The 19,616-nt window shown below is 41.4% G+C and overlaps 3 non-coding genes across 3 annotated transcripts; all 3 read left to right on the top strand.

The window, feature by feature from the left end:
• Positions 1-847: 847 nt before the first annotated feature.
• On the top strand, positions 848-918 carry TRNAG-GCC (transfer RNA glycine (anticodon GCC)). Its single transcript has one exon. It is a non-coding gene; the product is annotated as a tRNA-Gly (tRNA).
• A 6,031-nt stretch (positions 919-6,949) lies between these two features.
• On the top strand, positions 6,950-7,020 carry TRNAG-GCC (transfer RNA glycine (anticodon GCC)). Its single transcript has one exon. It is a non-coding gene; the product is annotated as a tRNA-Gly (tRNA).
• Positions 7,021-9,523: 2,503 nt separating this feature from the next.
• Positions 9,524-9,594, top strand: TRNAG-GCC (transfer RNA glycine (anticodon GCC)). The gene has a single exon. It is a non-coding gene; the product is annotated as a tRNA-Gly (tRNA).
• Positions 9,595-19,616: the final 10,022 nt, after the last annotated feature.

Raw genomic sequence — 19,616 nt, 5'->3', positions numbered from 1 at the left:
GAATAACATTGCTATTTCATTATATATAATCCTTGGTCCACTGAAAATTGAGGGCCTGACCCCACCTCCCACACACACACACACTAATGCCGTGCCTAACCAAAACAACATTCCCAACTGAAGTGATACGGTATAGCCTTCATTAACGTATCTTGGAGCCTCTGTCACCTAAATGAGATGGCATGGTGATATAGCAAGAATAAAACGAACATTGCGTCCTCGGCTGAATGAGCTAAAATTGTTTCTTTACACAAAGATTATTTTGGCAAACCGTCACTTCTGGTTTTGGAATAACCTGTCCATCCCACCCCAGCAAATACCCAAATACCTGAAGAGGGTCCAGGTCAGGCTGAAACTGATGTATTTCCTAAAGCAACAGATTGTCCAGATGAGGGTATTGTTCTTTCATTTAGGCAATTGACGGCACAGATATATAGGCAAACTAATGTATTGGAGTGAAGTGAAGTGGGCGAACTCAGACGTTCATATTCTGTTTGTTAGGGAAGGATTTACTGTATAGTGGTTTCCTCAGCTCTTTATTTTCCATATTAGCCCAGACCGTAAATTCTCTTGTATATTATTTAATCATTTTGACATCGCAATAGCATTAAAAAAAAAAAAAAAAAAAAAAAAACTGTCGAGGTGCAATGTGCAGAATAAACCGCATGGGTAGAGGTGCCAGGAAATTTACCAGAATACGGGAGAGTGTCAGGCAGAGCACAGTGGCAGCAGTGTTCTCACCCACCCACCCACCAACCACTCCCTCTCTGCCTCTCTCACTCTGGCTTTCCCCACCCACCTCAGGTGTTCGCTTCGCTCTACTTTCTCACTCCTTCTAAATCATCAAGCATCGGTGGTTCAGTGGTAGAATTCTCGCCTGCCACGCGGGAGGCCCGGGTTCGATTCCCGGCCGATGCAAGCACTGCTTTTGAATAACGTTCACAATACTAAGAGTTGTCACCACATCTCACCAAAATGCTTGTCGCACTGGGAGCCGGTGACGCAATGGTTAGCACATCCAGACCGCATCTGGAAAAACCCGAGCTCGATTTCCTGGACGGTCAGGCAGTTGGGCAAAATTTGTTTCCCCCATGTCCTTCACTCAGCAGTATGAGTAGGGACCTGGATGTCACTTGGATTGCTGCATGTCGTATCATAGGTCAGTGTTGTCACTGGGTAAAACCTGATTGCATGCCTTAATGACCTTCGTTCAGTTGTTAGTCAGTAATGTTAATCCTTCTTCTTAGTATCTTCATCCCATCCTTCCTTCCCTTTGACCTCTGACCTGCTCAGGTGAAGACGTGCTCGGAGCTCTCCAACGACCTCGTTAAAATCAAGGTATTCTTTAGACCTTGGTTAAAATGGCGACTATAAAACGATTCTCCTGGTTCGTGTGTGCCAAAGAGTTTATAAGAGACTTCGTAGTGAAAGAGGAAGGTGAGTATACGTCTTGTTGGTTTTGTAAGTTAATAAGTAGGCTTAGTTTAGAAATCAGGAAAAGTGTAAGGCAGTGGATGTGTTACTTAATAGGTTGTAAGGTTGGGAGAATGAGGCTGGAATGGTGAGTGCTAAGGCATTGCACTTAGAGATAGTGCAAACAGAAGTGTTGCTTTGGTAAGGCCTAATAATGTAGCTTCAGGCAGGTCAAAGGAGGTAGTTGGGAAGTATAGGTGCCTGATTACGGAGTTCAAGGAACGTCGTAGGAAGTTAGTTATCTGTGGTTTATTGTCAGTATTAGACCTTGGTTCTGTAATTCTCAGTCGAGCGATGGGGGTCAATAGTAGGCTTGAAAGTCTGTGTAGAATGGAGGGTGTGATGTTTGTTGATGTTTGAGACCATTTTAGTTATGACAAGGGTTAGTATGGTAGGATAACCTTCCATTAATAGGGAAGGAAACGGTAGTTAGGTGGGGTTCTAGATGACGGTGTCAGACATGACTTACAGTAGGTGGTGATGGAGGTGAAAAGAGGGACAATTAATGTCATAGCTGTTAAGAATCCAATCCCTGAAGTCAGTGGGGGCAGTGAGGTGAGATCAGCTCATCAGGATAATCGGATGCACCTGACCTCACCTCAGATGCAGGTAGAAATCAGAGGATTTATTGATGAGGAAAAGACTGCCAAGTCATCAAACCTCTCATAGGAGTGTTGCCACATCGAGTGAGGATTTAAATGATTAGACAGGGCTAATATTAGTGTTTCGCACAGCTCTACTAGATCCAGCTGTACTCTAAGTATTAAGGATATGAATGCGAGAAATATTATTTCAAAACCAGACAAATTAATTACTTACGTAACTACGGAAAATCCCTATATAATTATATTTTACAGGATCATGATTAAACCCTCGTGACAAGTACCATACTGGAGAAGCATCGCTACAGAACGTTGAAATACTGTATTTGAAAATCGCGACTGCATAAAATCGGTGGGGGAGTACTAATATATATTAAAAACCACATAAATGCAGTGCAGATAAGAAAATAGGATGTTGAAACATACGATTTTTTTATGTCGAAATTTTCACAGGAAGCAATAAAGCCATTCTTTTCGGTTTAGTCGCAGACCAGCCAAGCTAGACAATGAAAACAACAAATAATTGTACGGCGACATAAAAACAATGAACTGAAAATAAAGTTGGCGTTATTTTGGAGCACTTCAATAATCCGAATGTTGATTGGAAAAATTCGTGTGCAGACCAAGAATAGAACAGGCAACTAGATCTGGTAACGATGCATTTTAAAGTCAGGTAGTGAATGCACCAGCGTGGATGTAACATACTCGGCATTGCCCTAGTAATAGACAGTGACCTAACATATTTGTGTGAGGTTGATGAAAATTGTAATAACAGCGATCATATCACCGCACCTGAAGTTAACATCAGTTGTAAGACCAGTATTCCTAACTATATATAAAAAAAAAAAAAAGTTTATAACATGCGAAAGGAAATTTCCAACACCAGCTTGATTACATTACTAAACTAACGTCGAAGAAATACGGGAAATATTCACTAACCATCTGATGTCTATCGAACGAAAAAATGTACCGAAGATTACCCGAAGAGATAATCTCATTAATAAACCTGGATATCGAAGAATACTGAGGAAATCACGGGTCGCAAGAGATTTATGAAATATATAAACCTACAGGATATCACAATGACAGTACCAAAATACCTTAATAAGCATAATCTTAAAACAGTTATAATCAACACGTGTTTAGTAATAATAGATCATGTCTCAAAAATTTGCTTGAATTTTTTACAAACATGATAACTGGGACGCAAAAATACCGTCGGATTTCATCTACCTAGATTTCCAGAATTAATTTGATAAGGTCCCCCATATAAGATTACTAGAAAACAAAAAGCCCACGGCCCCTAACCATTTATGTTCATCGATTGGTTAACGAATGGCAAGCAGCGTGTGGTGTTAAATGGCGAATTATCTAATAGGCTAGAGGTAACAAGCGGAGTTACTTTAAGGGTCAGTTCTAGGTCCAGTTCATTTCACTGTTTATATCAATGATCCAGAAAATGGAGTCGTTTCTAAGGTAGCGAAACTTGCAGATGACACGAAGAGTGGAGGCAAAGTAAATACAAAAGCGGACTGTAAATCCACACAAAACGACCGGGAGTGAAAAGTTGCAGATTAAATTTAGTATAGATAAATGTAAGGTCGTGCACACTGGCGATAAAAACATTAAATATGAATGTCGCATGTTCAGTCCTCCAGCGACGTAAGTAAATGACGAGAGGGATATAGGAGTAATCATCAGTAACGACCTCAGAAACGTAAGACAGCGCGTAGCAGCCAGTAACAAGGCAAACAAAATGTACGGCTTCATCGCAAGGAACTTTGATCATAAAACGCATCATGTAATTCCTGAGCTTAGTTACATCTAGTTACACCACATCTAGAATTTTGTGTGCAGCAATGATACCTGAATCTTATTATGGACGAAGACAGTCTCGAGAGAGAGCAACGCTGAGCCACAAAATGATCCCATCGCTGCTAAATTTACCCTATAAAGAGCGACAAAAGAAAGTGTATATGCGTTCTCTGAAAAGTCAACGACCCAGAGGGGCTCTGATACGAGGATTTAATAGTTTTAACAAATTTGATTATGTTATATATGATAAGTTGTTCAAAATACAGAATACTACTGAGACTAGAAATAATTGAATGAATACTCAGAAGCAAGACACGTAACACTAATTGAGAGAAAAACTACTATGCTCGTGTAGTGGAACAGTGGAATGGGCTACCAGCGCCAGTAGTTAGTACAAATACTATAGACATTTAAAATTCGGCTAGACAAATATTTTGAGATTACAAACTATAACTAGGTGAGTCTTGTTTATTTCCAAGTTGAAGTGTATGCTGACGACTGAGAAACGTTTGCATGATAACGGAAACATTCGGCGACTGAGTTTGCTTTTCTTTTACAGCTCTGTAGAATATATATTACACAGTGCATAGTGATTCCTCTTCTGCCTCTCGTATTAAATTTTCATGCTTGTTCTGTCCAGCAAGCGTGGTGTGTGTGTGTGTGTGTGTGTGTGTGTGTGTGTGTGTGTGTGTGTGTTTCTTTGGTGTGCCGATTTTACCAGATGGTGTTGGGTGGGGGAGAGCCTTTCTCCTTTTTATCCTTTTCTCTTACACTTTGGTTAGATCTTAGTAGTAGTAGTAGCTTTTATTTTCTAACATGAACTCTTCATGGGCCACCAGGCCTTCTGTTACCTGTACTTCCTGTGTACCTCTATGAACTCCTTCCTTCCTTCTCACTGCTTCGTTACTTCTGCATCCCCTTCTCTCTTCTACATCATCTCTTTTGCGCGATGACTTCTGTCCTCGAGTATTTGCTGTTTCCCTCCATGATTATTCCTCTCAGTCTTCCTTCTCTCCTTCCTTCCTTCCTCCCCTTAAGACTTACCCTCCATCCGGTTTTTCTTTTGCATTATTTTTTCTTGCCTCACTTGATCTTGCTCCATTCATTACCGGTATTGTTTCTTCTTTGCCTCGTCACTTCATCAATCTTCTCTGTGCCTCTTGTGAATAAGGGAAGCTTCGATTCTGGGGACAGTTAGTCAAAGTGAAGGTCACTGGGCAAGGTCAAACTTCTATCCATGTGTTTGTTTGTGAACCAAATAACTAGATTAGTTTTTATCTGATCTTAGCAAAACTTGATGGGGCGGTTGAGGATCACTCAGGGGGTTGACTTTTTTTTTTTTTTAACAATAGGTCAAAGGTCATGGTCACATGGCAATGTCCGATGTATACCAGATTTTATTTATGGAAGGCTTCAAGGTAAGGCAAGGATAAAGGGGTTCTATTTTGAGAACAATCAATAAAATGTCAAGGTCACAGACAAATGTCAAGGCCAGAGGGCAAGGTCAACTCAGTTTTGAATTGTTTCTGACCAAACTTGGTGGAACAGTTAATGGTCAGGCACAGGCGAAGCATTCCTACTTTGAAAACAGTCGATCGAAGTTTAAGATTGCAGGGCAAAGACAAATATTCGGTCTTTAGACCAATAGCTTCGGGTGTATTGCACCCTGAGTGCTCTTTCTTGTGTTTGTTTTTATTTTATTCTTGTTACGCGGTCGTATTGACCTTTGATCAGATATTGAAAGCGGCAGTCACTCTTGATTATTTTAACTGTGTTCATTAAAAGCAGATCAATTCAGGACATGAAAGCGAGGCAAACCATCACACTAATGTTAATGTAATAAATGAGAAATAAACTGCTAAGAAAGATGTGCTACGAAGCCTGTTTGCCACCATAAATAGGGTCTCTGACCTTCGTGTAATCGATACCGTACCATCAGGAGCAAAAGTTTGCCGGCAGTCCCCTACCAGTAACGTCCTGCCTTCCGTATTTCTCATTCCTCACCAAACGTCATACAGTATCCTTCTCATGCGCTTTCGTTGTACGTTACATATTGCTGTCATCATCATCATCATCATACGTACCTCTTCCCACCCACCCCCTCATAAGAACGAGGAGAGTAATGGTCCAGAAGGTAAACCATCAACAGCATGCCCAGTGAAATGAACCAAACACTCATTCGCTAATATAAGCCTCCGGAATCCTGGCTTCACCTTACAAGCCGAACCATTGATTTTATTTTTTAGTCAGATAAAAATGTTTTGTGTGACACTTTCCACTGACACAATGTGCAGGGGAGTGTCAGTGAACTTTTTATCGTGACAACACTTGTCACCTTACTAATGTGTGGTTACTTCCTTCATGTATGGTACTCAGTTCACGATAATTTTATAGTCAGCATGAATCAGTTCTGTTTTGATCATCATTTCCAAATCCACTTCATATTTACTTCTCTCGCGAGGTATCCATCGCCCCACCCCTTCAATCCGACAACGTATTTTGTGCTTTATTCTTTGTATCACCAGGCGATTTCATTTAGACCAAGATAAACTTATCAAACTGAAGGGACAAGGTACAGCCTTCATCCACTTCTCCTCTTGGCGGGTCTCTTACCTGAATGAGATCGTCTGGTTATATAACAAGAATAAGCTGAAAGTTACGTCCTCGGGTTGAATGGATTCTGTGATATGGAGAGAAACTACCGATGTGCTGTAATAAAATAAACTGAGGGAAGCTGAGAAGAATGTGCAGTACATTCCTCAGCATAATGCACCTTAAAATCTCTTGCCTATCATCTATTTTGTTAAAATATCGCCACAGCATACAAAACACTATTGAGGTGCAATGTGCAGAGTAAACCGTTGAGGAAGAGGTGTCACGAAATATACAAAGTCACTTCGAATACGGACAAAAGAATCAAGCAGTGCACCGCGACAGGGGTCCTCTCACCCACCCACCCACCCAGCACTCCCTCCATGCCTTCCTCGCTCTGGCCTTCCCCATCCACCTCAGGTGTTCGCCTCGCTTTACTTTCTCTTTCCTCTCTTGTACATCACCAAGCATCGGTGGTTCAGTGGTAGAATTCTCGCCTGCCAGGCGGGAGGCCCGGGTTCGATTCCCGGCCGATGCAAGCAGTTCTTTTGAAAAATGTTCACAGTACCGGTACTAAAATACCTGAGCTTGATTCCCAGGTCGGTCAGACAAGTGGGCAAAGTTCGTTTCCTCTAAGTCCTTGACCCTGCAATACGACAAGGGACCTGGATGTCTGTTCGAATGTTGGGTGTCGTTTCATAGGGCATTAGTGTGACTTGGTAAAAACTGATTCCTTGCCTTAATGACCGTGCAGTCGACAGGCATTGCTCCTAAGCCTTCTTCTTTTCCTTACTTCCTCCACGTTTTGGCCTTCTTTCCTTCCTTCCCTCCTCCTCTCTACTTTGTCACTTCCGCATTTCCTCCTCCCTCCTACCTCATCGTCATTCCTCCTGTCTACCCTCTTTCCCTCCATGATTATTCCTCTCAGTCTTCCTTGTTTCCTTCCTTCCTTCCCTTATGACATCCTCCATCTTTGTTTTCTTCGTATATTTTTTTTTTCTTGCTTTCGTTCACCTTTCTCTTCTTTTTATTGATTCTTCTTTGCCTGTTGACTTCATCCGATCTTCCCTGTGCCTCTTCCTTATGGTCACCCATCCTTCTTCCTTCTTCCTTCTCTCTCTTCTCCTACTTTCCCCTCCAAATGTCACTTTGTGTGTGTGTGTGTGTGTGTGTGTGTGTGTGTGTGTGTGTGTGTGTGTGTGTGTGAAAAACAAAATGTCACACAGTTTTTATCCGATTTTAACCAAACTTAGTAGAAATGTTGATGGTCAGCCAAGGGATTGACATACTGTTTTTTTTTATAACAATAAAGCCAACGGCCAAGGTCACAGGATTAGGTCAAAGCTTGACCTAGCGCTCTCAGCTTAAAGTTTTCAACCACAGTAGACCAAACTTGGGGGAAGGGTTGAGAGTAAGGCAGGCTTCGATTTTGAAAACAGTCAGTCAAAGTGGAGGTCATAGAGAGGTGTCATAGTTTGATTCATGTGTCTGTGTGTGAAAAAAGTAACCAGATTAGTTCTGAAATAATCTGAGCCAAGCTTGGTGGGAAGGTTGAGGTTCACTTCAAAGGTGGACGTATTTAATTTATGTATTTTTTTTTAACTAGACCAAACTAACACAGACCGCCACTAGGCCAATCTAACACAGACCACCACAAGACTTAGCTAAATCAAATTCTGGCCTGACTTTACTGTAGCTTTGCCTGTGAACAAAACCCAATAGTAAATGAACCTTAAACTGGGTACTTGGCACAGTGTATATACAGCAGTATGACCCAGTGAACATTCTGTACTCTGGCAAAAAATATCAGATTAAGGAGTTGAAAACATAATTGGTACTACAGTATTTGCAAGACTGATAAGCGTTGTTGCATAATTTGGGGTTCTCTTTGAAATTTATATTGTACAGAATTCTAGTGTGCTGTCTGTGTGACACAAAACCAAAGTACAGGACTTACCATCTGATAAAATTGTATATTCACCGAATTATGCTTTGCAAGTCAGAAAAAAAGTGGCTGAATGAAGATACTATTTCTGCCAGCAATGATAAGTTAAATATTACCATAAAATAACGGAAAAGTATATAGTAAGAAAAAGTTTGCACCCAAACCTGACATTCCAGACACGCTAATTCAGTAGACTTTTTTTTATACTAGTCTTAACTTTATCTAATATTACACCATTAGAGTAAGAGGATGTTGTTATATGAACACATTTATTGTGGTTTTCGCACACATATGTTGATTTCCTTCCATCCAGGAAAAAAAAAAAAAAAACCGAGACGATATTGTAAACGCCACAATGTCTGACGTTTGTTTAGAACTAGCAAGGCGGTTGTCTTGGTTACGTGACGTCACATTTCGGCTCTCAGTATTATTGAAGTCTATTCTGGTCTTCCTTTCCAAATCCTTTTCCTGTTTACTTCTCTCACACGGTATCCATCGCCCTCTTCCCTTCAGTCCGACAACGTTTCATGTACTTCATTCTTTATATCACCAGACGATTTTATATAGCCCAAGATAAACATCTCCAACTGAAGGGGTAAGGTACAGTCTTCATCGGCTTCTCAGCTTGGGGGATCTCTTACCTGAATGAGATCGTCTGCTTATATAGCAAGAATAAAGCGAAAGTTACGTCCCCGGGTTGAATGGGCTCTAATATCAAGACAAACTACTGAAGAAAAGGACTCAAGTTAGCTGAGGGAAGCAGAGACGGCTGTGTGGTACATTCCTCAGCAATGTACTTCGCATATTGCACCTCAAGTCTCTTATCTATCATTTATTTTTTTTTAATATCTCCACAGTATACACAAAACTATGGAAGTGCAATGTGCAGAGTAAACTGTTAAGGAAGAGGTGTAACGAATCTATAAAGTCACTTAGAATATCGGCGAGTGGCAAGCAGAGCACAGCGGCAGCTGTCTTCTAACTCACCAACCCACCCACCCAGCACTCCCACCCTGCCTCCCTCACTCTGGCCTTCCCCACCGACCTCAGGTATTTGCCTCGCTTTACTTTCTCACTCCTCCTTCCGCATCACCAAGCATCGGTGGTTCAGTGGTAGAATTCTCGCCTGCCACGCGGGAGGCCCGGGTTCGATTCCCGGCCGATGCAAGCAGTTATTTTGAATAATGTTCACAATACTGAGAATTGTCACCACGTCCCACCTTATCTTTACAAAATGCTTGCCTCATTGGGAGCCGGTGATGCAGTGGTTAGCACATCCAGCCCGCATATGGAAACACACGAGCTCGATTCTCAGCTCTGTCAGGCAACTTAGTTTCCCCTGTGTCCTTGATCCAGCAGTACGACTAAGGATCTGGATGTCAGTTAGAATGTTGGGTGTCGCATCACAGGGCATTAGTGTGGCTGGGTAACAAGTGATTCCTTCGCCTTAATGACCTTCGCGCAGTCGATAGGCTTTAGTCTTAAGCCTTCTTCCTTCCTTGCTCTCTCTACCTTTGGGCCTTCCGTCCTTCCTTCCTACTCCTTTTTCATTTCCACATTTCCTCCTCCCTCCTACCTCCTCTCCTCTGTTATGTGATAGCTTCCTTCCTTGTGTATCGACCCATTCTCTTCTTGATTATTCCTCCCAGTCTTCCTTCCTTCCAGCCTTCCTCTTCCCCTTACGACCTACCCTCCATCCTTGCTTTTCTTTGGGTTATCATTTTTCTTTTCTTGCTTCCCTTGATTTTCCTCTTATTATCATTGGTCCTTTGCCACTTCATCCGATCTTCCCTGTGCCTCTTCCTTATGGTCACCCATCCCTTATCAGTCTTCCTTCTTTCTCTTTTATTTTCTTCTCCGTATGTCACACACACACACACACACACACACACACACACACACACACACACACACACACACACACACACACACACACACACACACACACACACACACACACACACACACACACACACACACACACACACACATATATATATATATATATATATATATATATATATATATATATATATATATATATATATATATACTGTATAAAATTATATCACTCTATGAATAGTAGCATAATTACAGATGAAGCTGTATAATTAAAATAGCCCGGTTTAGCACCATGCTTAGGTTAGAGAATGGGTACACGCAGATATCCCAAGCGTGGGACTTGGAGCAGTAAGGTGAGGCTGGAAAGGAAGAGAGGCCTGTAAGTGGAAGAGTTACACCACCGATCTCACTAAAGGTGGATAACCACTGGTGGGAGGGAAACACACGAACGTTGTTTCTATAACACCGTGTGCAGTCGGAAACGTTAGAGAAATATACAAGTCTTGGGCGTGTTATTAAAATGTAGTGCGCAAAAGTGTAAGACAGTCCCTAATTTTTGTTCACTCGCTTATGTAGCACCTAAAATAATTGTTAGACGGGATCAGCCTGCACTGCACAATACAAAGTGTAGTCAGCAACAATACAGAAGGTGAGGCATGTTCTCTCATCATCACATGCTCCAGAAATGAACGAGAAAAACTGGTGACTGGTTTCGACACTCGCTCTCTCAGTCCCTCTCACCCATTCACTCGATCACTTTGAATCAGTCATTGTCACACTAAAGATGCAGGTGAATTTGCTGCAGGTAAACAAGTCCAGCGCATTTAATAAAGAAATGTTGGCAATATATAAATCGTACAAAGAAATGTGTCTCTTGTATTACTTCAGACGAAAGAAGGCATTGTTAAAGACTTGAAAAATTACATGCCAGAAGGTTTACTTTCAGGTGTCCGTAATATTCCGTAGCAAAAAAAAAAAAAAAAAAAAAAAGGAAACTCCCATGATAAGATGATTTCGACATTAAATGAAAACCAGTCTGAGTAATTAAGTAGGAGGTCGTAATGGCTATTCTACAACTGAACGAATGCAAGTAGTTAACCAAGCAACGCAGCCAAATAATCGTCATCATCATCATCATCATCATCATCATCATTCCTAGTGTTGTTTTGCCGTTTTACTGACCAAAGCTTTTTGCCCTATACTGTAACACACACACAAGAATCACACAGGGAAGGCTTAGGATTAATGTCTAACAATTGCATGAAGCTCGTCAAGGCAGACATTCAGCTTTTACCAAGTCAGGAAATGGAAAATGTCAACGCCTTCAGGTATTTAGGTAGTGTGATGAGTAAGGATGAAAGTTTAAATGAGAAAGTGCATGAAAGGGTGCATCAGGGAGGAAAGTTTGCTGGCTCACTGAAAACTGTGATAAGGAATAGGGAACTGAGTATGGAAGTTGAAAAGTCGCTGCATGACAGTATTGTGATCCCCACGGAAGCGAAATTTGGACCCTGTTGGAAGGACACAAGTCAGTCGCGAGAGCAATGGAAATGAACTATTTTAGAGGAGAACGTGGAATTACATGGAGAGACAGACAGGCAAGTGAGGAAGTGAAGGAGAGTTGTGGTGTTGATGTGGATGTGATTGAAAGCGTTAGGAGAAATACTATGAGATGGTTTGGCCATGTGGAGAGAATAGAGAATGAGAGACTGACTGGAAGAACGTATGTGAGTGAAGTGGATGGGGGAGGGGGAGGGGGAACCGAGGATGAGATGGTAGGATGGGATGGAGAGATATATGAGAGAAAGGGGTGTGAGTTGGAGAAAGGGCAGTGTGATGGCAGAGGACTGGGTGAAATGATGGCGATTTAACTGGGGTCACCCTCTATGGGATTGAGGCGTCTGGTTATAGACAGATAGACAGACTTCCCCTAGGACACGACGCGCAACTAGCGAAAGAATATCAAGGTCCCTATTACAGTGTTGGATGATAGGGACATAGGGAAAGGGAACACTGTCGCCTAAGATCATGGATTCCTCACGCTCCCAGTGTGTATGTTGTGCCTCTGAGGTAAAGTTGATTGCCGCGGACGTGGGTGTGTGGTCACAACTCTATAGACTTACGTGGCCAGAGGTACCTACTTCTTTTGCTGGTTTGGTCTAACTCAGTGGCAAACAAGGGGCTAGGAAACAGCTCGACTTCGGCCGCGCTTGCTTACACCCACACACACACACACACACACACACACACACACACACACACACACACACACACACATAGAGAGAGAGAGAGAGAGAGAGAGAGAGAGAGAGAGAGAAGAGAGACACACACACACACACACACACACACACATAGAGAGAGAGAGAGAGAGAGAGACACACACACACACACACACACACACACACACACACACACACACACACACACACACATATATATATATAGATAGATAGATATAGATACACACACACACACACACACACACACACACACACACACACACACACACTCTATCATTATTCACCATAAAGTAAAAGTCCCAACACTGGGAAACGATGTTACTGTACTGAAGGACATGAAGAAATTAGCAGAATTCGACCAGATTAATATAAACTTGCAGATATGTTTTTAGTCAAGACAAAATGGCAAAGCTGACGCGTTCGTGAGAGTTGATGTAAAATGTATTAACTTTCTCACGCCCCTATGACTTGCCCTCAGTAGAAAAAAAAGAAAGAAAAAGAAAAAGGCGACTGTTGTTAAGGCAATACATAATTGTAAAAGGTGACGCGGCGATGAGAGACTTAACATTTGTAAACTCTTGCTCTTCTAATTGGTAACATTTTTTTTTTTTAATTCTAATCTTCGTGTTTTCTTACCTTTTCTCGTCCGAGGCGTCACTCATAATCTGACTAACATCATTCCAGGGTAGCAGGAGTAAAATACAAAAGACATCATAATACTGAGGGAGTTACTGGAGGCCTAAGCATCTACATTCGAAGTTCTTGCTCAGTATCGTGTACAAGAACCAAAACGATTTCGTTCGCTGCGCTCTCTGACGCTGGGCTTGCCGGAGACGCGGTGGTGAACTGCTTAGCTATCTTAGGTGGCGGCCAAAACACCTCCTCAGAGGATGTCCGTTTGGACCAGATTCGGAATGTTAGCTATTAGATCCCAGTGGTTGTGTGTGCAGCCTTTTGTTCAAAATTTGTGTCAGGGTCCTTGTTTTGTTGCATTCTTGCCTACATACAGTGCATCCATACATACAAGCTGAAAGTCAAGAGCACAGTAGAATCAGATATATAAGAAAAGACCGAACTGAATTGCCTGGTACAGCATCTTAAGCTAATACACCTGCAGTGAAGGCTGTGTTGTGGGTTCCACGGGAGGCTTCGTACCCTCTCCACTGCAACGATATATTTTGCACATCACAGTGTGACAATATTTTGCATGTTACTTATATCATGCTTATGTCGACATAGTTTGCATCAATACCATACCAGAGGAGACTGAGGTGCAATGTGTAAAATAAATCACGAAGGAAATGAAGTTACGAAATCTCCACAAACACTTCAACATACGACCATGAACACAACCTACAACACCCTGGGCTGCCACGGGCGGGGGTGGTGATTTTATTCAGGCTAAGTCCAGACTGTTTTATTCAGTTTAGGAGAAATTCAAGCAGTCCAAGGCTAACTGAGATATTTTCAACTCTACGAATCTCTAACTTTCTTCCTGTAAACATAACCGTCCTGACGTAGCCTGAGCAAAATAATTCGTCCATAAAGGCGAATGGTTAATTCAGTTCTACGACTTCGGTTAGCCTTGTTCTTCCATTCATTTGATCCCTTCTCCCCAAAGACGCCGTTTTCTTATTTTGCTCTTGCTATTTCTAGACGGTTGTATTCACCATAGGACAGACTTTTTTCTATTATTGGTCATTATGGTTTCAATAACGGTATGAAAACAAAGATAATGGTATTTGCAAACATTTTGTGGAAGGGCTGTAAGACCCGTAAAAAGAGCAAGTTTATCTACGAGTATACGTAACCCCTTCAGTCCGCTTACAATTTCCTTATACTCTTGCTATTTCACGACACTTATACTCAGCGCTGGAGAGATTTTTCTATTTAGGAAGGTTAAATACGGTAAATGCTTAACCTACCCCTTCACGACAGTAGGTCTGCCCAAAGCTAAATAAATTATTGGGAGGCTGCAAGAACTCACCAGTAAAACACATCACCTCAACTGTTTCTTGCATTTAGCCTGACCATTTCAATCATTATCCCTGTAATGGTCCCAGTATTCTAGTATTCCATTCCAGCCAACGTCAGACGATTTCATTCAGCTGATGGTAACTTACAGAAGCTTCTCATGCTCAGGACAACTCTGGTAATTCATTCCAGTTAACACCAAACGATTTTATTGTTCTTCAAGTGGATTATTGGCCTTCGCATGATCGGTACGACTCTAGTATTCTATTCCAATTGAAGGTAGATTTTTTTTTTTTTTTTATAGCTTAGGCCGAGTCACAGGAGCTTGAAAGTGAGAGAAAAAAAAGAAGTTTTCGATTACTTATATGACACATCTCTTTCTTCTCACCGCTCTTTTTCACCTTCCACTTAATGCCATGTCGGTCCAGTAATCCTTTCACTGCCATGAGGTATATGCTTTTTTTTCTTCTTTTTTTTTCTTGCTATATTTGGACGATTTAATTTACTTTCGAAACCCCTGTCATTTCTGAAAGGGGGTTAATGAAGACTGTCTCTAACCCACTTCACAGGTCTCTCCTAAGTTGAATAAAATCGCCTGAAGCAGGAAGAATAAAACAGCGATTACGTCCCAGGATGGAAGGCAGAATATGGTTTAGGATTAATGCCCATCGACTGCACAACAATCAGGAAGCCAGACAGTCAATTCTTGCAGTCACATTCTTCCCCTAGAATACGCCCATGAGTATTAACATCCAAGTCCCCAGCTGGCTCGTTGGGTGGGCAGGGACTGGGAAGGGGGGGACGGGGACAAACTATGGCCAAGAGTCTGACCGGCCCGAGAATCGGCCTCTGTGAATTTTTTGGTCAATAAATTTATCTATCTATCTGCTTATCTACCTATCTTTCTATCAGTTCGTTAGTCTATCTATCTGTTTCCCTCTCCATCTATCCGTCTATCTGTCTATCTGTTCCTTCCATTACGAGGTGGACGTAGATGAATTGACAAAAGCAACATATTTGAGGGTCGTATTCTGAGAGGCATAGAAGGCTTTGTAGCACCTCGTCCTTATCGAAGTATCTTGCCTGTTATACATTAATATTCCCTCTTATGTTATTTATATCTTACTAATACCAACACAGGCTGCACAAGGAACATACAAGAGCATACTGAGGTGGCATGTGGAGGGTAAATCGCTAAGGAGAAGGCGTTACTCTATCTCCAAATTCAACTAGAATGCAGGCCCCAGTTTAATCATCTTGGTGTTCCGCCTCACTAACCACACCATTTCCTTTCACCTGCTGGGTATGTCACTGCACCGGTCCTGTTATTTCACCGTTCTGGCAGGCTTTTGCTTATACTGTTTCACTGCCTTCACGCCGCACCCTTACACTGTGGTCCTTCCTCTGGGTGACACATAGTGCTTCCTTACACCTCATCCTCAGCGATTTATCTTGTGTAATACACCCTAACTTTCCCTTGTATGCTGTTTATATCTTTTAATGTAGACTTAGTTTATATCAAGAACTTAAAAGTGGAGTGTGAGGTGTGATGTGCGGAATAAATCACTCAGGAAAAGGAGTGACGAAATCTCCACACCCACTTGGAATATGACCCTGGTTCACTTCATGTACCTCGCTGCTTCCTTTTCTTTCCATTAAATAAAATGTTTCTGTATATGAACTCCTGGGTTAGCCTGTATCTAAATAATTATAGCCCTATCCCATGCTAGAAAGTAGCTATACTCTTTTTACTTTAACTTGGCCTAGATTGTCACCCTTTTGCACCTCATTTCATATGGCTGAGTGGTGGAAAAACACAGTGCTACGGATCTACATAGTTTCCATAGCACTTCCTCATGACTAGCATAATATTGTTGTGTTAATCTATACTCGATTTTTTTTCCAGCTGATGATCCACTTTCGTAAATGTGGCACCTGCGCACTCCTGCCGCGTGATTGGTTGGTTTCAATTTCATACCTGAAGTATTATATTTACAAAAAACAATTATACCTTACATTCCAGTTCTCATAAATGCTGCTTTGCATTGTCACTGTACTGTACAAACAGACATGAAACGAGTATGTATCTGTGCTTCACCCAAACGGACAATGAATTTGTGGAAGTCGAATTTGAATTGAAATATTTGTTGTAAGGTACAGAGTTGTTGTATCTCATATATATATATATATATATATATATATATATATATATATATATATATATATATATATATATATATATATATATTAAATAAACGCATTTGGCTGGGTAGGTGCAAATAAAAGGGATCTTAATACACATGCACTTGTTACATTAGACAATAGTCCCACTCTATGTAAATTAGCGGTTTTGTCAGTGGTAAAGTGGTGGAAGTGGGAAGGTGAATGGAACAGTCGCTACAGAGGAGGGGGGGACACGAGAGACGGCCAGGCGGGAAAAACAAGTTGTTCGTCTCGCAAGATGTCAGACCTTATTATGGATCACACCTACTCCATTGCTTCGATACCTTGCTCATATTATCCTAAGTATATATATCCGTAAGTTCATTTTCATTCATTGCCAGACGCCATGTATCCCAAACGGGGTGGCCAAGGGCTTAGAGTTAATTGTTTTACAGGGTGGGGGACTATGTATATTTATTTATTAGTGGTGCAACAACTCTGTACCTCTTCCAACAATAATACTTCACTTCAAATTCAACTCCCTCAAATTCATTGTCCGTTTGAGTGAAGCACAGATACATATTCGTTTCATGTCTGTTTGTATAGTTCAATGGCAATGCAAAACAGCATTTATGAGAACTGGAATGTAAGATACAATTGTTTTTTGTAAATATAATACTTCAGGTATGAAATTGATACCAACCAATCACGCGGCAGGAGTGCGCAGGTGCCACGTTCACGAAAGTGGATCATCAGCCGGAAAAAAAAAAAAAAAATCGAGTATAGTGTTACAACTGAGCATTCATGACGGAGAGATGGCAATTTTAGGCCAAGTAAGAGTAAAACGAGTCTAGGTACTGGTCTTATTTCTCCCTGTCAAACGCGTGCAATCATTCAGCTGACTCTCCCTGATAACCCTCGCTGTTTAATCCAACCACCTGATCTTGTAAACATGAAAATTTTACGACGCTTCGTTTCTTTTTCTATTTTCTTGTTTTTTTTCTATTTTTTGTTTTTTTTTTTTCATCGATGACACTGCTGATTACCAGAGCAGGAAGTCTTTTACCTCCCCCTGCCTCCCTTCTCCTGTTTCCTCATCGCTCCTGTAATGTGTCCACCTCCCTTCACTTCCTTCACGACCCTCATTTATAAACCATCCTAACTAATCTACAGGAAAACAGAATCTCCATAACAGTTGGCCAATATCACATCCTTTTCTTCATTTCTTTTTTACTGGTTTAATATTTACTCTTGCCTTGATCATGCAGTGTTTGTTAGCTGTATGAACGAAGAGGAACGTATACATAACTAATCTCAAATACAGTTCAAGCCAAGGAGGTTTCATAAATACGGCTGCTGATCTTGCTGGTTGTCAATATTGTAAAAAGTTTGAGTTTGACGTTATGCTTATCATAAAAACCCAACTCGATCATAACCAGTATTACGAAAATGTGACAGTGGACTTGTATGAATATTGTGAAGTGAATTGTAGTGAAGGTTATTAACTCAAATCACACAATATTTACAATTACATTTAAGGGAGAGCGAGAGTAACGAGGAGAGAGTATGCGGGTGATGTGGAGGAGGGGAGAGGGAGGGGGAGACACAGGATGAGATGGAGGGATGAAGTGGGGAGGTATATGAGAGAGGGGTGTGAACTGGGAGCAAGGCAGTGAAGTGGCATTGGACAGGGCGACGTGGAGGCGATTTTTTTGTGGCCACCCTTTACGGGATTGAGGCGTCTGACAATAGATAGATGGACAGACATGTAAGGAACTCGTTAGGCAGATTAGGGGGGTAAGTACGAATATTCAAAACTTCATGAAAATTTTATTATAAACTGACTACTCTACCTAAATATATATCTCCAAATTTTATCCCGTTACCTGAAAAAAGAAAACGAAAAAAATAAAATCCATACTTTTTTATTAACTTTGGTCTGCATGTCTTCAAGGTGTTTAGCTGTGAGGACTACTAGTGCAAAATCTGTTTCAGCTGGCGAATTTATAGGCAGTCGTCTTATTTGGCATTTATCTTTTGACTGATTTAATTCACGTGAGATAAATGCAGCTGCTTAATTTTAGATTGTATGTTGGGGTCAGTAATCCTCTCTCTCTCTCTGTCTGTCTCTCTCTCTCTCTCTCTCTCTCTCTCTCTCTCTCTCTCTCTCTCTCTCTCTCTCTCTCTCTCTCTCTCTCTCTCACACACACACACACACACACACACACACACACACACACACACACACACACACAGTGCAGATTAGGAAGTATGAGATCTTACAAGCAGCGGGTGAATTAGCTGATATGTAAAGTGTCTGACGGAAGTGTTTTTGGAATGTGGAGGAACCTTAAGCTCATTAACTGAAGCAAACGAGGAGACAGATCAAGGACGAGATGCATTTTTACCTCTGCCCATGAAGTTGGACAGAGGTTATATATTCATCCGTGTCTATCTTGTTTGTCTGTTTGTGTAAAAGTTGTTTCAAGATGTTATTATCGGAAATGAAATCTGTTGGATAGGCGGGCAGTGGGTCAAGGATGAATCGATTAAATTTTGAGGTAGGTGCGGATCCGAATGCTATAATAAATCAAAAATATTATTGGCGTTGGTGGAGGTATGCCCTCTCGAAGGATATGTAACAGGGCAGACTACGAGTAAGACCGTAGAATTAACTGTGTGAGACCGTGAAAGTATTCGTATGGCAGGAAAGAGGAATTACATCAATATCATTGATTTTATTGGCGATGGCGGAGACGCGCACTCTTTGGGTATCTTCTTGTTAGTAGAGGTTGTGGTCAGGTGGAGAGAGAAGTGATCTGCTACATAAAAGGATGCAGGTTCGTTTCTTGGCTGAGGCAGGAAACAGTCTGCATATTTAAATTTGTGTAAAATAGGCTTTACTGATCCTCCACACTATCCACCAGTTCTGAATGACAGCCCTAACATGCATTCAGCACGGACGGTAGG

This window comes from Coenobita brevimanus, chromosome 94 (assembly GCF_032717465.1).
Source record: "Coenobita brevimanus isolate Jiangsu-jjx chromosome 94, ASM3271746v2, whole genome shotgun sequence".
Classification (NCBI taxonomy): Eukaryota; Metazoa; Arthropoda; class Malacostraca; order Decapoda; family Coenobitidae; genus Coenobita; species Coenobita brevimanus.
Note: the sequence above shows the minus strand (reverse complement) of the source record. Positions and strands in the feature narration are given on the sequence as shown.